This window comes from Lonchura striata, chromosome 3 (genome assembly GCF_046129695.1).
Source record: "Lonchura striata isolate bLonStr1 chromosome 3, bLonStr1.mat, whole genome shotgun sequence".
NCBI classification, from domain to species: domain Eukaryota; kingdom Metazoa; phylum Chordata; class Aves; order Passeriformes; family Estrildidae; genus Lonchura; species Lonchura striata.
Genome location: NC_134605.1, coordinates 9,556,678 through 9,578,004, shown reverse-complemented (window position 1 = coordinate 9,578,004; position 21,327 = coordinate 9,556,678). Strand labels below are relative to the sequence as shown.

The 21,327-nt window shown below is 37.4% G+C and overlaps 1 long non-coding RNA gene across 2 annotated transcripts in view; it reads right to left on the bottom strand.

Moving 5' to 3' along the window:
- The window catches only part of LOC116183362 (uncharacterized), a 106,920-nt gene that overhangs the window by 47,016 nt on the left and 38,577 nt on the right, over positions 1-21,327 (bottom strand). The gene's annotated exons all lie outside the window — the stretch shown is intronic.

Genomic DNA, 21,327 nt, shown 5'->3' with positions numbered 1-21,327 from the left:
CAGCAGAAAAGTAGTTTTTGTAATTTGAACTGATTTAGTTCACCTGTACAGAGGACAGAAAAAAAAAATACTCTTTGGGTTTTTGCTAGTGGATGTCTGCAGAGGCTTAATAAGACATTTAGAAAACAGTCCCTACTAGGAAGAGTCTGTCCTACCAGCTCACTACCATCTCATGATGTGTCACTTAGATATTTTTATCTTGCATACAAAAAGCCTGAAACATAATGCTTTGATGTCACTTATATCTGAGCAATTTGTACAGATCATAGATATTGAGAGAGTCAAATAATAATATTATTTGGTTTGTATCAGGTGCACTGGCCTACACGCCAGGTGCTGAGCATTCAAAGCTTCTTTGTACCTCCTTGCTAATGACCAGTGACTGATCTTTGGATTCAGCCACCTGTGGGAATGGCCGTGCTCATAGAAGGATGAAAGCAAAGTCATTAAAAGGGAACAGCTATGTGCAAAAATTGGCTCACGACCTGTCTCATCCTGAGAAGCTTCTGTTAGAAAAGCTTCTTCATATTAGAAAATGTCTGGTAACATATATTCTTACCAAAATTATTTTCTATTGCTCAGCAGATTAAAGATCCTTCAGTGTTGCTGCCCAATAGTTTTTCTGTCCGCTGCATTGCTGATGTTGTAAACACAGCAAAATCTTTTAATTTAGGCAATTTAAGAATTGCCTTCTGGGCTGATCCAAGATGTTCTCAACACTTGTCAGGGAAAACATTTAGCTTGCAATGCCCTCTAGAGGCAGACTGGCCGTAGCAGTGGTGGTGTCTGCAGACGTGCTCTTCACTTTTCTTTTTTTTTTTTTATTTATTTTATTTTTTTAAATTTTTTTATTTTTTAGTTTTTAGTTAGCCACATGTCCCTATAGGAGTAAAGCTCTAGAAACATTATGGGCTCGCAACTGAGATCTACATGCCTCACTCTGGACTTGTATTCAAGTGCTTCTGAGATGGGGCCATATTTAAACTGCAAAGCAACATGGTGATGCTTGCAAACAATAAAACAGTAATGGATTTTTACACATCAGTACTTGACATTGACTAACACTCTGAAAATATACAAATTAAAAATATTTCTAATGGCCTATTTTTATTGCAGAGGATGTGTTTGCCACATGCCTTCCATAAATCTGTGTCTCAGTTTAATGAATTTAGAAGTCAGCTTAGTTAAATGAGGTTCTCTGTCTTTTCCTGGCAGCCATGGGCTCCTATATACAGATTAGCAGAGACTGAGAAGCAAAGGAAGACCATAACTCCTTAATATCAAAATCTGTATTGTCCCATACTAAAACAGAAACACTGCAATGACAAGGGAGTAACATCCATGTAATCCAAAGCAGAATTTGAGCCTTGAAACTTTTATTTGCCTTCATTCAGAAAAGATTTTTTGGGATGAATTTTCTTTCACCGGTTGACAAAGCTTTCTGGTAGGTCTGGAAAAATGTCAGCAAAGAGGCTCAGGCAATGCTGGCTTGGCTTCATATTCTTCCATCTTTTAATAGTTCAGCTCATTAATGAGAAAATCATCTGGCTGCTGGCACAATCAGATGCAGTCACTTATCAGTACATTGAGTTCAGTTTATAGTACTCCGATTCATATTCATGATCAGAGGATGCAGTGGAGCAATTCATTTGTGCACTTCTGCATTAAGCAATCACTGCCAAAATGTGACATATTGAGAGTTTGCATTGAACTGCTTCCTTTGAGCATCTTTGAGTAAAGAAAATCCCAAGTGCAGAAATCTGTTGAGATAAATCACTCAGCCACGTCAAGAAAAATGTTGAGATTCCATGTATATAACATTTAGATTTAAAAAATCCATTTACTGGTGATATTGTACATGTGACATGGTCACATTCTCAAATGCAAGTTTCGATTATCTTAACAGCTAATAACATGTACAAACTAGATCAGAATCATGCCAAACTGAACCCTCTTTCTTACTCTTAATTTATTTTTTGCTGTCTTATGAAAGCTAAGTTTGGCTGAAGACACTAAACAATCTCAAAACTCCAATGTTTTACATTCTGTATGTTGTGGTACAAATAAGGAGCATTTGCAGTCTGGACATGCTCACAATGACTCAGTTTTTATGAAGGAATAGTGCTTATAAATTTAAGAGAGATACATCTTGTGTACTATTGTGAGAAGAAGGTGAGGTCAAGTTTAGCCACCTTCTCACTTATTCGAAGTTTGTAGCATGGTGTAGTGGTGATTCCTCATCCACATGCTTCAATTGATTCCATCAGATCATTTTCTACTGTCAACTTTTATTAACTTTTCTTCAGATTTATAAAGTCTGAGCTACTTGGTGGTAAGAAAAGAGAGAGAGATGAAAGAAAGAAAGAAAGAAAGAAAGAAAGAAAGAAAGAAAGAAAGAAAGAAAGAAAGAAAGAAAGAAAGAAAGAAAGAAAGAAAGAAAGAAAGAAAAGAAAGAAAGAAAGAAAGAAAAGAAAGAAAAAGGAAGAAAGAAGGAAAAAGAAAGAAAGAAAGAAAAAGAAAGAAAGAGAAATCAAGCTGTGTTCACTCATACATAAGCAAAGCTGGGGCTCAATTTCCTTTGAATGTGTTCTTAATGTAGTTTCTCTTGCTTGAGCAGGAATGTTCTTGATTTTTCTCATTGGTATTTTCACCAAAATCTGGGCCAGTGAATCACTGGCAAGAGGAGGAAATAGGCATAGCATGTAAAAACAAAATTAAATGGGCTGCTCATACTTTATGTTTTTGCAGCAATAATATTCTCACTTATGCCTAATAGTCACCTGTGTTTTGGTACTGACCAAACAGTTGCTGACATGAATCTCTCTTTGCTGCCTTCATTTTTCCTATTTTTCAAATCCATGTCAGATAGGTAAGATTCCTGTGTACCTGCTAGGAATCATTCATCCCCATGGTTTTCTTTCTTTGTTTGAGCTTTGCTTTTATCCTCGCGCTGAATCTATTTCCCCTGCATCATAGGATGCTTCTACTATATGCTAACAATAGTATAAAAAAATGTTCTATGGAAATTAGTTAAAATCAATTGGGAGTAAAAAGCTCAAATCTTTAAAATATTTGTGTTTGCAATATTTCTCTCCCTCTTAAGATTCTGTATCTCCTACACCACCAAGTGTTGCCATCTGCAGATGAGAGGAGAATTGGTTTGCCATCAATCTTTTGCTCTAGACAGCAGAGCAAATGGAGTATTCTGAAGCGATCTGTGTGGCTCTTAAACAAAACATGGACATTTATTTTGAATAGAAGGGGATTTCTGACTTCCCCCAGTCTCCTGAAAAAACCCTTGACAGGGCCATAAATGTAATCATTATGGAACTTTTAGTCTAAATTTATATCTTAATTCCACTCAGAATATATCAACGTATGTTATATTTTCTAAAATTTAGAATAATCCTAAATCCTACTTAGTCCAGATGATTACTTTTAATTTTCAAGTATCTTAGTTATCTAAGTAAGGTAGATAGTAACTAGTAGTAAATTTAAGTTATAAATTAAGTTAAATTCTGTTAAGTGTTGTTCCTTTGCTAAACTCTTAAATTTAAGTTACAAATCAAGTATAAGTACTTTTGAGTGCCACTAAGCCTTCAGGCTGCATTCCTTTTTGTCCTTGCCCCTTCTATCCTTTTGTCACATACACCTAAACACAAACCCACACCCCCACACCCACACCCACACCCACACTGAGTTCTCAGTTTATTTCTGTTTTGATCGACTGTTTTGATCTTTGTTCCTTTTTTTCCCTTGGAGTGCCTGAACCACCTCATAAGTATCAAAGTGATCCTTTTCTAACAAACTCTGTCATGCTTAATATTAAATCAGGTTTGTACTGATCCCCTCGCTGGTGATTGTTTAAATTAACTCAAACACTCATTTGTAACACAGGGACCATACTGGGGGCTACTGGGAGCAACTGGAAATGGCAGGTGTGTGCTGGAAGCAACTGGGATATACTGGGAGTGAAGAGATCATGCTGGGGGCAACTGGAAACATGCTGGGGCAATTGGGATGTTTGGGAATGAGCATGCTGAGAGCACCTGGAATATACTGGGAGTTAGGGCTAGGGTTATAGTTTGGTTTAGTGTTATGTATATGTGTTTATATATATTTATATCCATACACACTTGCCCACCTCTCTGCCCATTACCTTTTTGCAGGGATCTGTTATAGAGATAGACATTTCTACAGTTTCACAAACATTCATGTGTCTTATTCAGAATATAGCCTCTTGTTTGCTGCTCCTGTTTCTGATATTAAAAGAAAAAGGAAAGTAATTCAAAGGGAAAAGAGAGTAGAAATTTGAGAGCCATTGCAAAGGAGCAAAGCGAGTAGTGACTGGAAGAACCATAGAAACCATCCTGCTCATGTAGACCTGCTAGTGACATTTATTGGAAATATTTGGAACACTTTATCCAGGCTTTAAACTGGAAAATGGAAGAGAAAGGACTGTTCTGGGCAATGGTGTGGGTCACTGAGTGCTTGGTGCAAGGCTGTAATGTAGTAGTTCATATTCTATGCACAGTGCCTCAAAGCCAGATCTCTGTGGTGAGGAATTTCCTGGTTTTTTTCCTTCTCATGCTGCCCATGAGAAGACAGGAATTCTGAGACCACTTTCTACTGCCTGGTACCACAGCTCCTGCAACTTGTTAGTTCATCACTTGCAGTCTAATGACAGTTGAGGAGTTTGACCGTGACAGACAGCTGTGTCTGTTAGCATGGAGAGAGAGCTCATGTCTGACCTACTTCTGGCAATGATTAACACATGATTTAGCTCTCATTCATTTCTGTTCATGGTGATATATCTCACAGCTGTTTCTGAACACCAAGAATTGGGAAAGGCTTTTGATGTCTCTATACAAATGCATCATCAAATGGTGAGATATGGTCATTTAGAATAACAAGTTATGATTCTTGTTAAAATATAAGAATACTTGCTCCTGTTGCTCTGAAGTTTTTATTTCTGTTTAACATCCAGCACACTCTAGAAATGTTAAAACAGTGATGGTGTATTTAATATCTCATAAGTACTATCAATGTGCTTATTTAATTTCTCACAGCTCCTATGTGTTGAGATGAAATTGATGCCTAAAGAGGCTATCTGGAGCAGAGGCTAGACAGACTTAAAGGAATAAAGTAGGTATTTATTATAAGGCCTTCAAAGGATACATCCTGGGCAGTGCAAGGACCCGGCTGTGGCTCCACCGAAGATGGACCCAAGATGGACAACTGGTCAGGAGTTTTCACACTTTTATAATTTTGGTCCATTTACATTTTGGGCTTAATTGTCCAATTACAGCATCAGGTTATGAAGTCATATCTTCCCAGTTTGCTCTCCTAAATTTGCTGTTTATACTTCTGGGCCTAAAGCTGCAACAGTGTCCTTGGTTCTCAGACTGGAAAAGGATTGTTTTTTTAACTAGACTGTGAAGAAGACTTGCTAACCCTTTATATGAAGTTCAGTGTTATATACTAATGCAGTAGTGAATCAGGAGAATATGAAAACTAAAACTTAAGGCATCAAAATCACCTAATAATAATCAGTCTAATAATTATCTTGAGATGTTTGAAAGGTTTCCAATTGTACGTATTCTTGTTCAACATTTTATTTTTACAGTGGAGACTGCATGATTCTTCCTCCAGTATAATTGTACCAAAAGGGACAAGGTGATTTTGCTGTATCAAAATTTAACATATTTACATCTCTGTGATGATAACAAATAAAAAGTTATAAATCTGTGGCCAACTGAGAGCTAGCAGTGCTGCAATAGTTCCACATGCATGGATTTAAAAGTTCATAGCTTTGTTAGGGATAGCATGTGGACTTTCATTTGATGTTCAGTAGCAGCCTGGTAGTTCACCACATCTGGACTGGGAGAGTATCTCCACTGACTGAAAATGTTTCTGGCAGGTTTACTTATCTACTTATCTATTATCTAAAAATGCAAAGAACCACATTGTGCTAGCATAGCCCTTTTGTGGGAGGTTTTAGAAGCTCTGAGTAAGGGCAGACATATATGAGGATTTGAACATCAACAATTTGCTTGAATTCAGACAGTATTACAATTTTTGAAAATCCCTCCCATGATATCATCTTGAGATCCCCACAAATTGCAAAAGTAAAATCTGGTTCTTTTGATTATCTTTATTTCTACCCCTATAATTTTCTTTCAATTGTTTTGTTCTTCAGTAATGATTGCCCAAAATATCAAAAGGTTTCAACAGTCCCTGCTCACCTCTAATTCGTCTTTGCTTCTGCTCTGCAGAAATCTGACTGACATAGACAAATTTGTAAAAGTGGTCAGATGCAAAAGATTTACAAAGCTGTTCTTGTTGAGGGCACTCAAGCTAGAATAATGTTATGGCATAGAGTTTTTTTTTAAGAACAGATACAGAATTGGCAAAGAAAGTACAAGGATTTATTTACAAATCTGATTGTATTAATGGGTAAAAAAAATTGTTCTGATAATTTAAGAAATTAGAACAAAGATAAATTGTGTTTCAGTCTTGTGAATGTTTGATCTAGTTTTGTTATTCATGGATTTTTCTCAAAGTCCAGCAGCTAGGCAGAAATAATAATTGACTTTTTTATTTATAATTGTAGTTTTATGTCCACTTGGGAAGAAAATAACAATGTCTTTGCCAATAATTCTTGAGAATTCTTTCTTCTGGGCAATCTCAGATTCTATTATACATGAAGAGCTCATATAAACAGCTGAAATTTGGAAGACTTAGATTTTGTCCTCATTATATGTACATAAAGATAGATGGAGAGAAGATTCACCTTGAACAAGTCACTACTAACCTTCTGCTGAGCTTGAGAACTAGGAGGCTGCCCCAGTTTTTATACTGATAAAAGGAGTCTGGTCATGCTGTTTTCTCAAAATATGTTGATAAACTGTCTCTTCACAGCAAGAACACATTTAGCTGATACATCTGCTACTCAGATTGTCACATAGAATTAGCAAATCAATTCAAATATTAAGAATTTTATTGCTATCTAGGAGTTAGAAGCAAGGACTGGAGGGATCAGTCTTGGCACTTGCTATGCAGAATTTTTAAGAGAATATTCTTAGAAACAATTGAGGAATATTCTCTAACAAGAAAAAGTAGTTAAAGATGGCAAAAGTATTTTGCTTAAAATTTATTTTTATTCTACTAATTTTTTTAATGTAGAAAAGTATGGCTTTACAAGAGATTTAAATCCAATTGAGAAGGGACATCAGAGTGATGGGGCTAACTGTGGTCAGGTCCTGTCTGTGGCCCCAGTCCAGTGGTTGCCCTGGTTTACTGGGCAATTTTGTCACTGTTTGCCACCCCTTGCTAGGAACCACTCCTCGCACCTCAGAGGGAGCAGGTGTTTACACATGCTGTTTTGCAGATCTCCATCATAATACTTTGATGGGTTGCTGAAAGTGTTTGCAAAATTGGATATTCTTAACACTTTGCAATTTTTGACAGACCTGACTTTTTAAAAAGTACACCTAAGACACAATATTATAGAAAGGGAAGTTATTTATATGTCAACTGTGATCAGGAGCTGAAAATACTTTATTCATCCTTGAGATCCCAGTGATGCCCCTTCTGATAATGCTTGTATTTGTTAATCAGTGATGGATTCTAATATAGATACCCTCTCTGTTTTTATGCATCAAAGATAATAATAATGTTGATTTATTCCAAAATATAAAATGCCACTATTGATGCCCAAATAATTTGAATCTTTACTTGGGGACCTGAAATGGAAACTACCAGAAAAGGGTTACATCCAGAGCAGAGCAAATTTTTTTGTGGATTTCTGTCTGTTCTATGGAAAAACTATAGCAGGGAGCCTCAAGAAAAGATCTAGTGTTCCCTTGGCCAAAATTTATATCTTTTATCAAAAAAAAAAAAAAAAAAAAAAAAAAAAAAAAGAACAAGCAGAAAAAGTAGTGATGCATGTCTGATATTGATGGAAAGCAAGTATGCACCTCATCCATTGAAAACATTGATCAAGGCCACTTTGCTCTTTTTTAATGATGGCTCCATAAATCTGCCAGTATCAATGAAAGTCACTGTTATCTACTGAGGTTCTAAATGGCTGTGCTAAGGAAGGTAAGCCATAGGTAATGGTTCTTTGCATCCAGGAGCTAGATTGTCATACTCTCCCCTTTCAAGAATCTTCTGCTTTTTGTTTGGCTTTTGTTTGCATGTTTGGCTGTGTATGTCAGTAAATTGCACATGAAGAAAACCAGGACACACTAAAAAAAGAGGAAGAAATACCACATACTCTCAGCAATTTTTGATGAAGTGGTTTTATTTTGGAAAGCTCTTCTCTCAGTAGGTTTCAGTCAAGAAGAATGAGAATCCAACAGCATGTGGCATTTTTCTGACTATACAGGCTAAAGAATGTGGCAAACAAATTTGAGTAAAAAAGACCTGGAAAAGTGATACTACTGTTGCATATTAATGTATAGTCTGTGGTTCAATACCAAATGAGATTTAGTAAGCCAAGGCATTTGATTTGGCTCTTTAAAAACATCAGACACTATATGCAGGTGCTAAGAAGATCTGAAGGAATGAAGAAGGAGGTGGGATCAGGCTCATCCTAGCTCACAAGCTGTGTTTAAATATATAGGTTTAATCTGCACTGCTGTACTGTTGGCCAGGAGCTGAGTTTCACAGCTCTCAGTGTGGCAGGGACTCCTCAGTGACACCAGGGTAGGCTGAGGAATCTTTTCTGGGACTCCCAGTGATTACCAAACAGGGTTTACTATTTCAATATATTGTGCTACATATGTTCAGGATTGAAGCATATCTCAGTGGAGGACTTCACCTCACACAATAAGAAGCAATATAAATAACTCTTCTCTGAAGAGATGCTGAAAACATTTTGAAAAGGAGGTTTGCTTATTTTTTGCATCAAGAGTATTGAAGAGATTCTCTAGATAGATCTGACTGTATCTTGGTTATCTTTGCAATGAAATCCCTCCTTAGCCTCGCCCCAGCACACATTCCTGTGTAATATGTACGTGAATCTCAGAAACAGATGGAGTATGCCTTACCCAGAATCTAATCCTAGTGAGGTAGAGAGGCCAGATGGTCTCACTTTCCAAATGAAAACTTTCAGAGAATCTTTAAACTAAGCAAAGATTTTATTAACATTGATGGCTGGATATAGTGTAATACACAGAAAAGATTAATTAGAAACCCTAATTAAATGTAACAGTGTAAAAGAACCAGAGTACTATTTGGCATCAAACAGCCTTTTAAGATTCTTGTTGGAATCTGGAGTCCTCAGCATGGCTGAGCTGCAAAGCGAACAACAGGAAAGCAGAAACAATGAGATTTACTAAAAGGTGCCAAACTCAATTCTACATGCAATCATTTCCTATATTTTTTTCATAGAATCATAAGAGGGCTGAAAGGAACCTTTAGAGGTCGTCTAGTTCAACCCCCTACCCCAAGGCAAGATCAACTATACCTAAATCATTCCTGACAGATGTTTGTCTAACCTGTTCTTATAAAGCTCCAATCACAGAGACTCCAAAACATCCCTAGGCAATCTATTCTGGTGTTTAACTATCTTTGTTGTTCGAAAGTTTTTCCTAATGCTTAACTCTGAATCAACACTGCTTCAGTCTAATCTTGCTATTTTTTTGTTCTATAGACCAAGGACGTGGAGAGAAGTTTATTCCTCTTTTTTTTTTTTTTTTTTTTTTAAATCAGGTGCCTTTTACAAATGGAAAAATGAATGGATCCCTGCAATTTAATTTTTTTTTTTTTTTTTTGACCAAAGAACCTCAGTTCTTTCATTTCACTGCCATTTAGACTTCTGACCCTTTGGTTTCCCTTTGTTAGGACCACATCTCTCCCAAACATGGCAGTAGAAACTGAACATTGCGGCTGCACTCTTAGCACCTGCAGAATGAAAGGCCTCTTATCACATGTGTTAAGGACAGCATTTCTTGTTTTGTGCTAAATTCACATTTTTTTTCTACACAGCTCATTTCCAGCATGCTTTTAATAAAAGTTGACTGACTATATGGAAGGAGGGATTTCTTTGCTGATTTTTGCTGCAGACAACTGCAGAAAAAGAGTATTTATTCTCATGAAGATGTGATCATGTCCCCCAAGCAAATGAGGTGAAAGAGTCAGTTTTCTTCAGCCTGTTAGAGGAACGCACATCTGGAAGGAATATATTAATTCTCAGACATATGGAGTGGGGAGCTTGAGGATACGAGCGTCACACATCACTTCTCCCTTTAAATTCTGTGCTCGTATCTCTGGTGCACAGCAGGAATTCTTGCGGATCATGGACAGTAACCAAGAAAGTGTTGCCATGTTTTTACAACATCCTGACCTCTAGGCTGTTACTTAGTTGATTAGTTGGCAATACAACCCTACAAGGTTGTACCATCTTACTGAAACCCCTCTGGATCTTAGAGGTGAACAGCATACTTAGGAAAAGCAATTGCAGGTGGCCAATGGCACAGAGAAGGACTTCCAGGAGCCTCCTCCTGATCCCACGTATCAAGTGTGCTCCCATTCCAGCTCCCTTGGAAAAAATGCTGTAGTGAAGTGTTGTAGAGAAGCACAGGAAGAGGCATCTGGACCCTGACTGTTGTGAAGGTTTGCTGAGACAAACACACACATGCTTATGGCTCACAGAAAGGGGAGCAGATGTGCAGATTCAAGGAATTTTATCTCCCCGCAAATGCTGCAGTCACAGCTAAAGAAGAAGTAAAAATAGATGCAGTTGTGGGAGCAGCAGCGATGGCAAGGACTAATGCTGAGAGGGTGCAGAGAGAGAGGAAAGGACAACTTATCACAGGAGCAAGGATAAGTGAGGAGGGCATTAATTATGGACTGCCCTGAATAGTGACAGCACCCAAACTGCCTCCCTTAACAAGTTTCCTCTTTTGTAGTTTCCCAGCATCAGCTGCATACCACCCTTTCCCACTACCAGTGTGCAGCACATATGGCTGCCTTGCAAGAATCACACAAATCATCCAGTAAGTTCATTTTTATTAGTAGCTTCTGCTTAATTAAGGGATGCATCATGCTTCATCAATCAGCTTCTGTGCATGCGAGTTTGTCTCAGCCACTCTGCTGATGCAAACTCCAAGCAGACACAGTTCTTGTGCCGTAGGCAAGAGGCTGGTTAGCTTGAATTTGGGCAGCCAGGGGCAGAGCTCTATCCCTGATTGTGAAAGGGAAGTTTCATACCACAGCTAAGGCAATGGGAGATCCACAGTGACTTTCTGCTGTTGTGCACCAACAGATTGAAGCACAAAGATAATAAGAAGAAAAATATTAAGAGTTAAGATAGTGAAAAGATTGAAAGCTTTGGTTTGTTTACAAATATGAAGCATTTTTAGCTTTCTGTTTTTTAAAGAAACCAGGTAAATCAGTTTCTGCAGTCACCAGTGATTTATGCTGGGGCATTTCAGCTCTGTAGAATAAATTTCTGAGGATGAACAAATCAGGCAGGTGTATCCAACAAAGTGCAGTGCAGTACAGTGCCAAACAGAGATGGTGTGGACAGAGTATGGCTTTGCTTCCCAGACTGGACACATGAACATACACTAGAGTATATGTACCTAAAAGAGCTGGGTCTAACTAGCTTGAGGTGGGCATGGGACCTCTTCCTGGAGCTACACAGTGAGATGTGTATGTAATTACAGATAATCACATTCTCCAGTCTCTCAGTTAATGCTAAAAGGGCTGTCTGTTATCACCAGGCCATTACTGGCTCTAGAATAATGCTCATAGCAGCAACTCAGTGAATTATTTTTTATTTGCTTAATAACATTAAAGGTGTAATTGGTCAGACTGCAGTTCAGCTTTTCCATTTCAGTCTCTCTCATGGCCTCAGGTACACTTGTCCTGGACTACTCCAGTGCAGGAAAGATTAATTCTGATGAATTATACCAAACTCCATCATCATTTTGCTGCTTGAATATTCATTATTAAGTGGAACCTACCAAAACCCAAATCACTTACAGCCAAAATCAAATTTGGCTTCAGTCTTCTGATGTGAAAGCCTGTTGTGTATTGTATTAACCCACCAGGTTACCTAAGCTCAAATGCATTCTTTCAATAACCTGTTTAGTGAATGTAAGTAACACCATAACATACATGTAATAGACTTCATCTCAAAATACACAGGTCATCATTTTCCTCTGCAATTTTCATGGTAGCTTATCCTTTACATATTTTATTATTTTTTTTATGATAGCTATTAAAAGTCCTCAGATGCTCTATGGATTGCTGGTGAAAGAGTGTATGTACAGGATGTATGTTTTTTAATAGTGCAATTAAGGTAGATCAGACAGTTCTACTATGTTATTATATACATTTCTGCAATTAGCATATTGTAAGTGCCTGCAAAAGGTTTATGTGATTTTTACGCCTGTAATGCCTCACTACACACCTCTGTAAGTAGATTTCCCAGTAGCTATGAATTTTAGGCTGTTCCTAGCTGCCTGAATAAAGAAAACCTGTGTGAAACTTCCTATTTTATCTCGGGCTATTCCAGGCCCTGAAGCTCAAGTGAAAGAGCTTTTAAAACTATTAAAGAAAATAAAAGAAAAACTCCAATAAGCCCATGATTCTTTCTTCATCTGTAAGTTACTAAACTGGGACCATTCAGGAACCTTTAAGAATAACTTGGCACTGCACAGACTTGACCTGAACATATTTCCCAAACATTTGATTACAAGGGACCCTTCACTCAAGCTTGTTGCAGTCAAAAGTGAAGAAACATTTTCCCCCTTAGCTCAGTTCCTTAAATTTCCTAACCTTTGAGGTGGAGAAAAAGCAGAAAAATGAAGTTACAGACTGGGGAAGACAGCCCAAAAATGCTTCATGTAAGTTCCTTCCATCTGCTTGATTCACTTATCACAGTGGGCCTGGGAAAACAACCAGGGGATTTATAAACAATCCTGCCCAAGTGCAGTCAGGTTACTGGAAAGTAGCTGAAGTTTCAGGGGCATCAAAATACTTTCACAAGGAATGTTCTGACCTTGCAGATAATTTTGGGAGATTTGGGAGTGGATTGGTACTGTGGTAAATGTACAGAACAGAAATTTCAGGAAGATTTTTTCTTCCTTATACCTCTCCTATACATTTCTCCTTGAATCCCCTATCAGTTCCTTTACTGACTTTGTTACAAATGCATGCTCAGAAGAAAATGAAAGCTCTCAGAGGGGCTCCCCCAAAATATGCATGAATTCTGATTTTGATCAAGTACTGTACCTGAAGTGCATCTCCCCCTTACCAACAAACAGATCATTATGTAAATCCAGCAAAGGAATCATTCACAGCTACATGACGTCAGTGCACATTAAGGACTTTGCTTTCAGGTAGTTTTTCATTATTAGGCCTTTCTGCTGAAACATGACTAATCTAATCCAGGGAAAAGAGGAAACCTCTGGCATCAAATCTATGTTCCCAAATGACTGACTGATGTATTTTGCCAGGGAATCATGCTCGACATGTAGGGATGGAGAACAAGTCCCTGTAATCTATGACTTACTAGCTGTTTCTAAGTGATTCTGGCTGTGTCGATAGATTTGTTCACAGCTCTAATTGTGTTAATGAATTGAACATAATTAAACTTACAGCATGTCACAAGCTTCCTCTGGCAACTCTAGTAGGTTTCTTAAGTACCAGTTCATCAGCTACCATACTGCAACTGAATAGGTAACTACAGAACCAGCCAGAATGGCTTAGCAACAAAACAAAATAAATATAAGACCAGACTTTAATATCACTATTCATTCAAATTATTGCATGAGAGGCAAGGGACTTGGATTGTAAAGGTAGAATTGTCCAGGGTTTTTTTTTTTTTTTGGGGGTGGTCCCTCTTGATAAGCACCCAGCTCAAGAGGTACCACTATTAATAAAGAAGTACTTTCATAAAGGAATCTATCTTTTGGCTTATGCAGAAACCTCCAGTTATGGTGACTGGCATACATAGTTTTTGTAACATTCCACAAAGCAAAACTCATTTTAATTCTGAAATTTAAAATCCAACTTTCCCATAGTTTGCAAAATTAAGTATGAGAATTATGTGAAATGTACTTCCTTCAAAATAGAACAATGTACAGCAATTTAGGTGGGATGATAAATAACTTATTGCTCATGTACACACAGGTAGGAGTAATAAATCCTGTTGTAGGCCTTCACTGAGGTTTTGGGAGTTATCTACTAGATACTAGAGTTTGGCTACTGTACTTTAAAGCATTTAAAGAATTGTAATAATTCATGCATTTTTCAAGCAATTTAGTTTTGATCTGTCTTGGGTATTATCCCTTTAATCAAAGCTCAGACAATAAGAATCTTTTATATTTTTCATCCTAGAACTTGGATTTCCTCCTTGCTGCACATAAAAACATTTGCAATCAATAATCAGGCAATATTAACAAATAGCAAAATATAATTAATCCTTTTCTAAGTTATGTCATCACTAAAAGTTTATCTTTAAACTTGTATCTTATTCTCATGTTTTTCTTCATGTGAGCACTGTTGTCTTAGCATGTACAGGATTTATTTTTCATTTAAAATGTAAGCAAGAAGAGGTGACTATTCACAATTTACTGGTAATATTCTTATTGTTGAAGGAGCTATATGGAATCTATAGTCCCAGTAGAAAAAAAAAGGAGCATATATGTGTTATTTTTTAAACAATAGGCTCTTTCTGTGAAAGAATTGATTCTGGTTCAGTGTTTTCATAATAAGACAAAGTGTTGTAGGAATTACTGATGGTGCAGAACATTATCAGGTGCACACAGCATGAAGCCTGCACTGTTTTCACAATGTAATTTTTGAAGGAACTCCAGCAAGCTAAACCCTTTTGATGCAGCACTAGATAACAATATGGAACAAATAAAATGATCTAGGAGAAATGTTGCCTCTAGCACAAATGACTGAATCTCATTAATATCCATGCAGTTATCTGCAGACCTCGAAAAATACATCTCTATGCATTAGCTAGCCCAGATACCTCTATGCAGTACTGCCTTTAGGTTGTGTAGACATACACAGAGTAGTTCCTGATTAAATTAACCTATGTCAGGTTCTTAAGGTTATGTTTTTCTTTCTTATGCATTCATAGCCAACCTGAGGGTGAGCCTTATTTTCAGGATCTGTCTTAATATAAATTTTTGTGGTGATCCTCACCTCAAAGAATTTCTGCTTTAAATATTTAATTTGTTACACTGTGCTTTGTAAACCAAATAGTAGCAAACTTCCAGTGCAACTTAGCCTTTTTTCCAGGACTAGGAGAAGGCTGGCTACCATTTTAAGTAAGTAGATAAGCACAACACAATCAAACTTGTAGGATACAGACGTACCATGTATGTGTCAGAGAGGTTTGTGTGATAAATTACACAGATCATGTAGTAAATTGCAGTTTGTGCTTTTGACTGCCTCATCTACCCTCTGCTTACTAATCCAACTCTACTGGGACTACTTCTATCATTTAAAAGATCAGATCAACATCAAATAGCTTCCTTAAAAAAAAACAAAACAAAAAAACAGAAAACAACTTGCCACTATACATAAACCAGGTTTATCTAAGCATAGTAAATGCTGGATATGTCAGCAACCTTCAGCTAACCTGTTTCATGTCATTTTAAAGGGCCATAAATGGCAAGGTATAATGGAACAATACAAGAAAAGGCCTTCCTAGCTCTTAACAGGTATCTTACTGTCCCTGGAAAAATCTGTATGATGGGACTGAGAGGAGAGGTAAGGCTTGCAGCGAGATCCAAAAACAATACTCTATACTAAAAAAGAAAATCCAAGGACCAAACAAAACAGGACAACAAAAACAGAAAAAAGGGGGGAAAACCCCTTCCCTACTCACCAGAACAGTTCTATGGACTCTCCAAACCCTAAACCAGAAAAATAATCTGACATCTGATGCAATATTGAGACTAATACGCTAATTCCATATGGTTAGATTAATCCATTAATCACTGCTAAAGATAATTGCGTAGGCACCTAAATTAGCTGAATCTTTTTTTTATGAGAAGCAAAGAAGAATAAAAGACTTTATAACACTAAAAGTAATTCCTGTGGCTGATAATTAGCATTGTGTTTAAACACTCATCCTTACGCTGCTACTTTCCCTTGAAAAAAGCAGAGCAATGTCCTCGTCTTCACTGAACACAGTATTAGCACCTCGGAATTGCACCGCTCCAGAGCCCAGACTTAATTAAATAACAAGGTTAGGATCAGACAATATATCAAGGTTATAAACTCGAGCACTAACCTTCTGGAGGGGAGACATTCTCTGCTTTCCAAAGAAAACAGGGGTTTGTGTCTATTTTTGGAAGGTCCTGAGAGAACAAACTTTAGCAGCAGCATAAATTAAGTATAGAGAAGGTAATTTAGGCACAGTTAGTCCCTTTCTGCCTGTGTCTTGGTTCAGGACTGGAGTTCCTGTGCTGCCACAGATAATAACAGTATCAAAAAGGGAAGCAGGCTGATTTCCAGATTTGGGTCAGGCCCTGAACACCATAGGTTCTTTGGGAAGGGACTTCACCTGAGCTTCAGCTTCTGCTTGGAGTCCTCTCTGCCTTCTCTCTGCTCAGCACTAGGTTTCATTGAGTTCAGTGGAGCTGACAGCATCTGGCTCCAGAGCTCACCCTGACACCAAGGACTTCTCTTAGATGTACTGGAGATACTCCAAAAATGTGCATCTCCACAAGAAAGAAGGTGAATGTAGGCCAATACCAAACAGGAAGAGAGAACTGTCTGTTCTGAAAAATGTCCATTCCAGCATCACATTGCCTTTTTGGGCAGTGAGGTCTGTCCATAGAGGAAGGTGCTGCATAGAGCAGGCAGAGGCTTTCTGTGCATGGAGATACAGACTCAAAGGATTACACTGTAAGTGCTTAATTTTAAGAGGGGAGATTGTCTGGAGTACTAACCCTGTTTGTCTGATAAGAACCACGAAATACTACAAATTAGACAAATAATCAATACCATTCAGATTTCCAAGAGAAGAACATAGAATAACAACCTCAAACTCATTTAATTGTATTCCTGGAAAGTTTCACTCTGTTCCAAATTACAAAATAGCTTGTTACAATTTGGTAAAAAATATTCTTTGACTGTGACTGTTTTTCTAAATAGAAGATAAAGCATCATTATTACATTTTCATGCAAACTGCTATGCGTGGAGTAACTTATTATGAAAGAACTATTATATTTGCAAAGTCAATATTTGAAAGGTTAGTAGCACTTCACTGAAACAAAGTTTGAAAGGTCTGAAGATATGAAGTGAAAGCTTGGCTAAACAACAAGTAAGGCAGGATGAGCTAATGGTTTGCAATGGTCTGTAGGGTGGATAAACCTAAGGGAATAAAGATTTATAGAAAAGTGCAGTAAAGTGCAGCAAAGACTACTAGAATGAAAATAAGAAACGGAAAATTTAGACTGGGCACATCAGCAATGAAATTTATTGGAAAAATCTGTTACATGGCCAAACAACCTGCCATGAAATTTGCTGCAATTGCTGAAATTCTCTGAAATAGCTAAAATGAACCTTCATACAATATTGCATGGTGACAAGAGCAATGTCAGGCTTGGTGCTGAGAAAAGGGTGTCAGCTTATGGTCACCTGCTTACATCACTTCATTGCACTGTTCTGACACTGCAGTGAAAGCCCCAAAATGTAGGTGAGAGAAAAGAACAATAGGATGAAAGAAAAAATTCCAAATTTATGTAGGTTTTGTGCCTGTATACATATTAAAAAGAAAACAAAAAAAAACCAAAAAAACCCACCAAAATGTAAATGTCTTCATAAACCTCTGAACAATATATGAATTATACAAATGTGGCCCCTGACCAGCCCATGGGGGAAGAAATTCCACAAATAACTGCTTTTAGTTCCACATCAGTGAGTTTCCAGTCTGAAACTGTGTCTCTGTCTGGCAAACTAAATTTCATGACATTCAGGTCAATTTTTCCTTTCCTGAAAGGTCTCATATTCTTTATGTGCACCCAGGCTGAGGTAACTGCCTCGTGTCATATTTTGTAGGGAAAAATGTCTTGTAAATGTAGGATTCCTTTATAACCAAACTTTATAAAAGACCTTTCCAATGTGTACAAATGGTAAGTTTACTTTATGACCAAAGTTTTTCCCTTCTGCTAGCAACATTTGCTTGTTCCAATTTACTCATTTGAATTCTGCCACTGAAAGCCATTTGCCAATAAATAGGATACCTGTGGATGTCCTAACTAAAAGTGCTGATAGCCATGCATAGCAGTGTAACTTTTTAAGAATAGGCATTTGGGCTCAGGCACACAGAATAGCTCCTAAGAAAACTCAGCTGGATGCAGAGGTTGCAGTTACTGGGGAGCAGATTGAAAGAACTGAAACTCTTTTGGGCTTTGGTACAGTGGTAAGAGCTGAAGATACAAAGGAGGAGGGATGATACCATAAGGAATGACTTTTCAGCTCTGTGATGGCTTCATGTGGGATCATATGCAGGAACATTTTATTCCTTTGGTAAATAGGGAAATACTTTCTTTGGGTTAAACTTTTGTTGGTTCCATCAGCAGAATCTTAATATTAAGGACATGTTCCGAAGGCACGTGCTCACATATCTACACACACAGCTGTGGAAGCTGCTGAGGAAAACTTGTCACTGCCCTGTTTAAGAAGCCTTACAGGCAAAATAAGGAAGAGGCAGAATTGCAGTTTGTGTTTTTGACTGCCTGAAAAAGAAGTCACCAGCATTGTTTATTGAAGAAGAATGGCCAGCATTGTTCTTCAGTCAGCAGACCAATTCCATTCGAACAACAACCTGGAACTGGAAAAAAAATTAAAAAAAAGGTCAAAAGGGGCTAACAGTGCTGCCATCCAAGGTTGTTCTTTGATTTCTACTTCTCCTGTGGAGACAAACAAATGTCATTTTGAACTGGTATGGAGCTAGAAAACATAGTCATCTGATGACTGACTATTTTCATATCTGCCAACAGGATTTTAATACTGATTTTTTATTTATTTTGATATCAGGGTACTTTATGACCTCACATAATAATTGAATCAGTCTGAAGTTAACTATAATTCCTGATTCTAGCTCCTTATGTGCCCTGATGTTATAATCTGTGGACAGCTGTATGGTTATATTTCTTGTCCAAGGTTTGTAAAATGGTCTATCTTTGGTTGAAAAAAGAATCAAACACCAATACATAAGTCAAGCAAGTTACCATATAAGAAAATACCTAGTTGTTATTATTATTATTATTATTATTATTATTATTATTATTTATTATTATTATTATTATTAAAAACATTGTATTTCATTAGTTTGCAAATGTACACATTTATGACAAAATCATCATGCTTATTTTCAAACAGTAATGCTTGATCTAATACTGACTATATTAGACTGGAACTAACAGTATCTCATCACTTTTGAGGAATTGTATGACTGGTATTATGTATTCTGTTGCACTTTGAGAATAGAAACACTCCCAACTTGTTTTCACCAAAGTATATTTATCCCTTTATTTATTCCTGCTGCTCAGGAAGGATCTCGTCATAGAGACTGGTGATTATCCTTCAACTTAAAAATTATTATCCCTTACTTTTATGGAACCTAACGCACATCTGAAATGAACCTGACACTTCTCTGCTCTTGAGTGATCTTTCTCAATTATTTTAAGAATGAAGTCTACCACTAGAAAAATTATAAATTATAGAATTCTCCCACTCCAAGGTTTACTTTGATTCTGTGCAAATTTGCCAGAATGAAAAGATTACATCTTTAGCAATCAGGTGAAAAAAAGTACATTGAGGTTTTTTAAATTAAAATATTTCTTTTGACGAAGGGATTAGCCTAAGTTTGCACACTCAGTGTAATTAGTGCATATGGTCCAGCTGTGAAGAAATAGCTGAGGACTTCTAACTTATTATTAATTAGGCTCATTAAAATGCAAGTAAGAGAACGATGCCTAGATAAACAATACCTTATGTCATAAAGTCATTACTTGACAAGAGCTAGTCTTGCTAACAGAAGTCATTACTGATATTTTAAAGGAGCTTTTTTTTTTAGACTCCATGGGTGCCAGTTAACTACTTTTGACTGACATCAAGGACAGACATGCAAAGCTGTAAGGAGCCAGCCGTACAGCGCAGCAATTCTTTTCACATCATTTCAAAATATGTCTGGCTGAGGTCAAAGGTTGACAACCAAATGACAGGCCTTCTTCAATTGCTGTGGTGTCACAGCAGGAGTGTGTCAGAGAAATTTTCCTGGGCCCCTCTGTGAATTTTTACATGTTCACATTTCTTTCCTTGTCTTGTAAGTGGGACAGGATTGGCAGATTTGTGATTAACACCTCAGAAGGAGAAGCGTAGACACCATCCCAGGTTGGGAGCTCATGGTAACTGCAGCTAATAATCAAAAGGTTCTCCTTCCACATTAGCAAAGTACAAGAGACCAGCCTTTTATTTGTGTTAATTTGTGTTAGAAAAGGGATGTGAGATTAGCAAGGGCTTTAGCTGTGTACATTGGTAGGACTTGCTGCATTTCTCACTATCAGCACATCTCCCAGTGATATTGCTGTAATGAGAATTGTCCTCCAGACAAAGACAAAAAGAAGATCTATGCATTAAATACCAACAAACCAGACACCAAACTGCTTTCACAGTTTTATCAATGTTTCCTTTTCTTTAAAGTCCATACATGCTAACTTAAAAATAGCTCCACTGAAACAGCCTTGGCTGAAAAGGCATCAAAAGCAGCTATTGACGGGTGCTGAAATGAGGGCCTGCCTTTAACACAGGGTCAATTGATAAGTGACTGACCCAGACTTTTGACTGACATGAAGAGCTGTCAGGCAAGGTGCATCATTCTAAGTGGTGAGCAAGCACTGAAGAGATCTGAGCCACTGCTGTGTTTGGTAAAATAACTTGTGATATAAAAAGGTGTGAGAACCAGAATGCAATAAAGTAAGAAATCAGGGAAGGCAATTTTACTTGGATCTGGACAAGGCTGAAATAATAGAGACTTCCCATTGTCTGTTTACCAGCCCCATAAAGTATTCTGTCTGATGAATAAGTAATAACTTATATCTGAGAACCACTGCAGATGCATTCTTGGCAAGAGTTATGCTGTAATTTAAAAGCAAAACCTACTTTGCTCTAACCACTGGAAACTCCTATAAACTTGAAAACATCTTGTCCCAGTCTTATGGCATCTGTTTTCACTTCACAGTGAAGGGAAGACAACAATATCTAGGCAAGACCATCTTGGCTCATTTTGCCTTTGTTTATTCTTTAACCACAGGTGGAGAACAGTGATAAGACAGAAC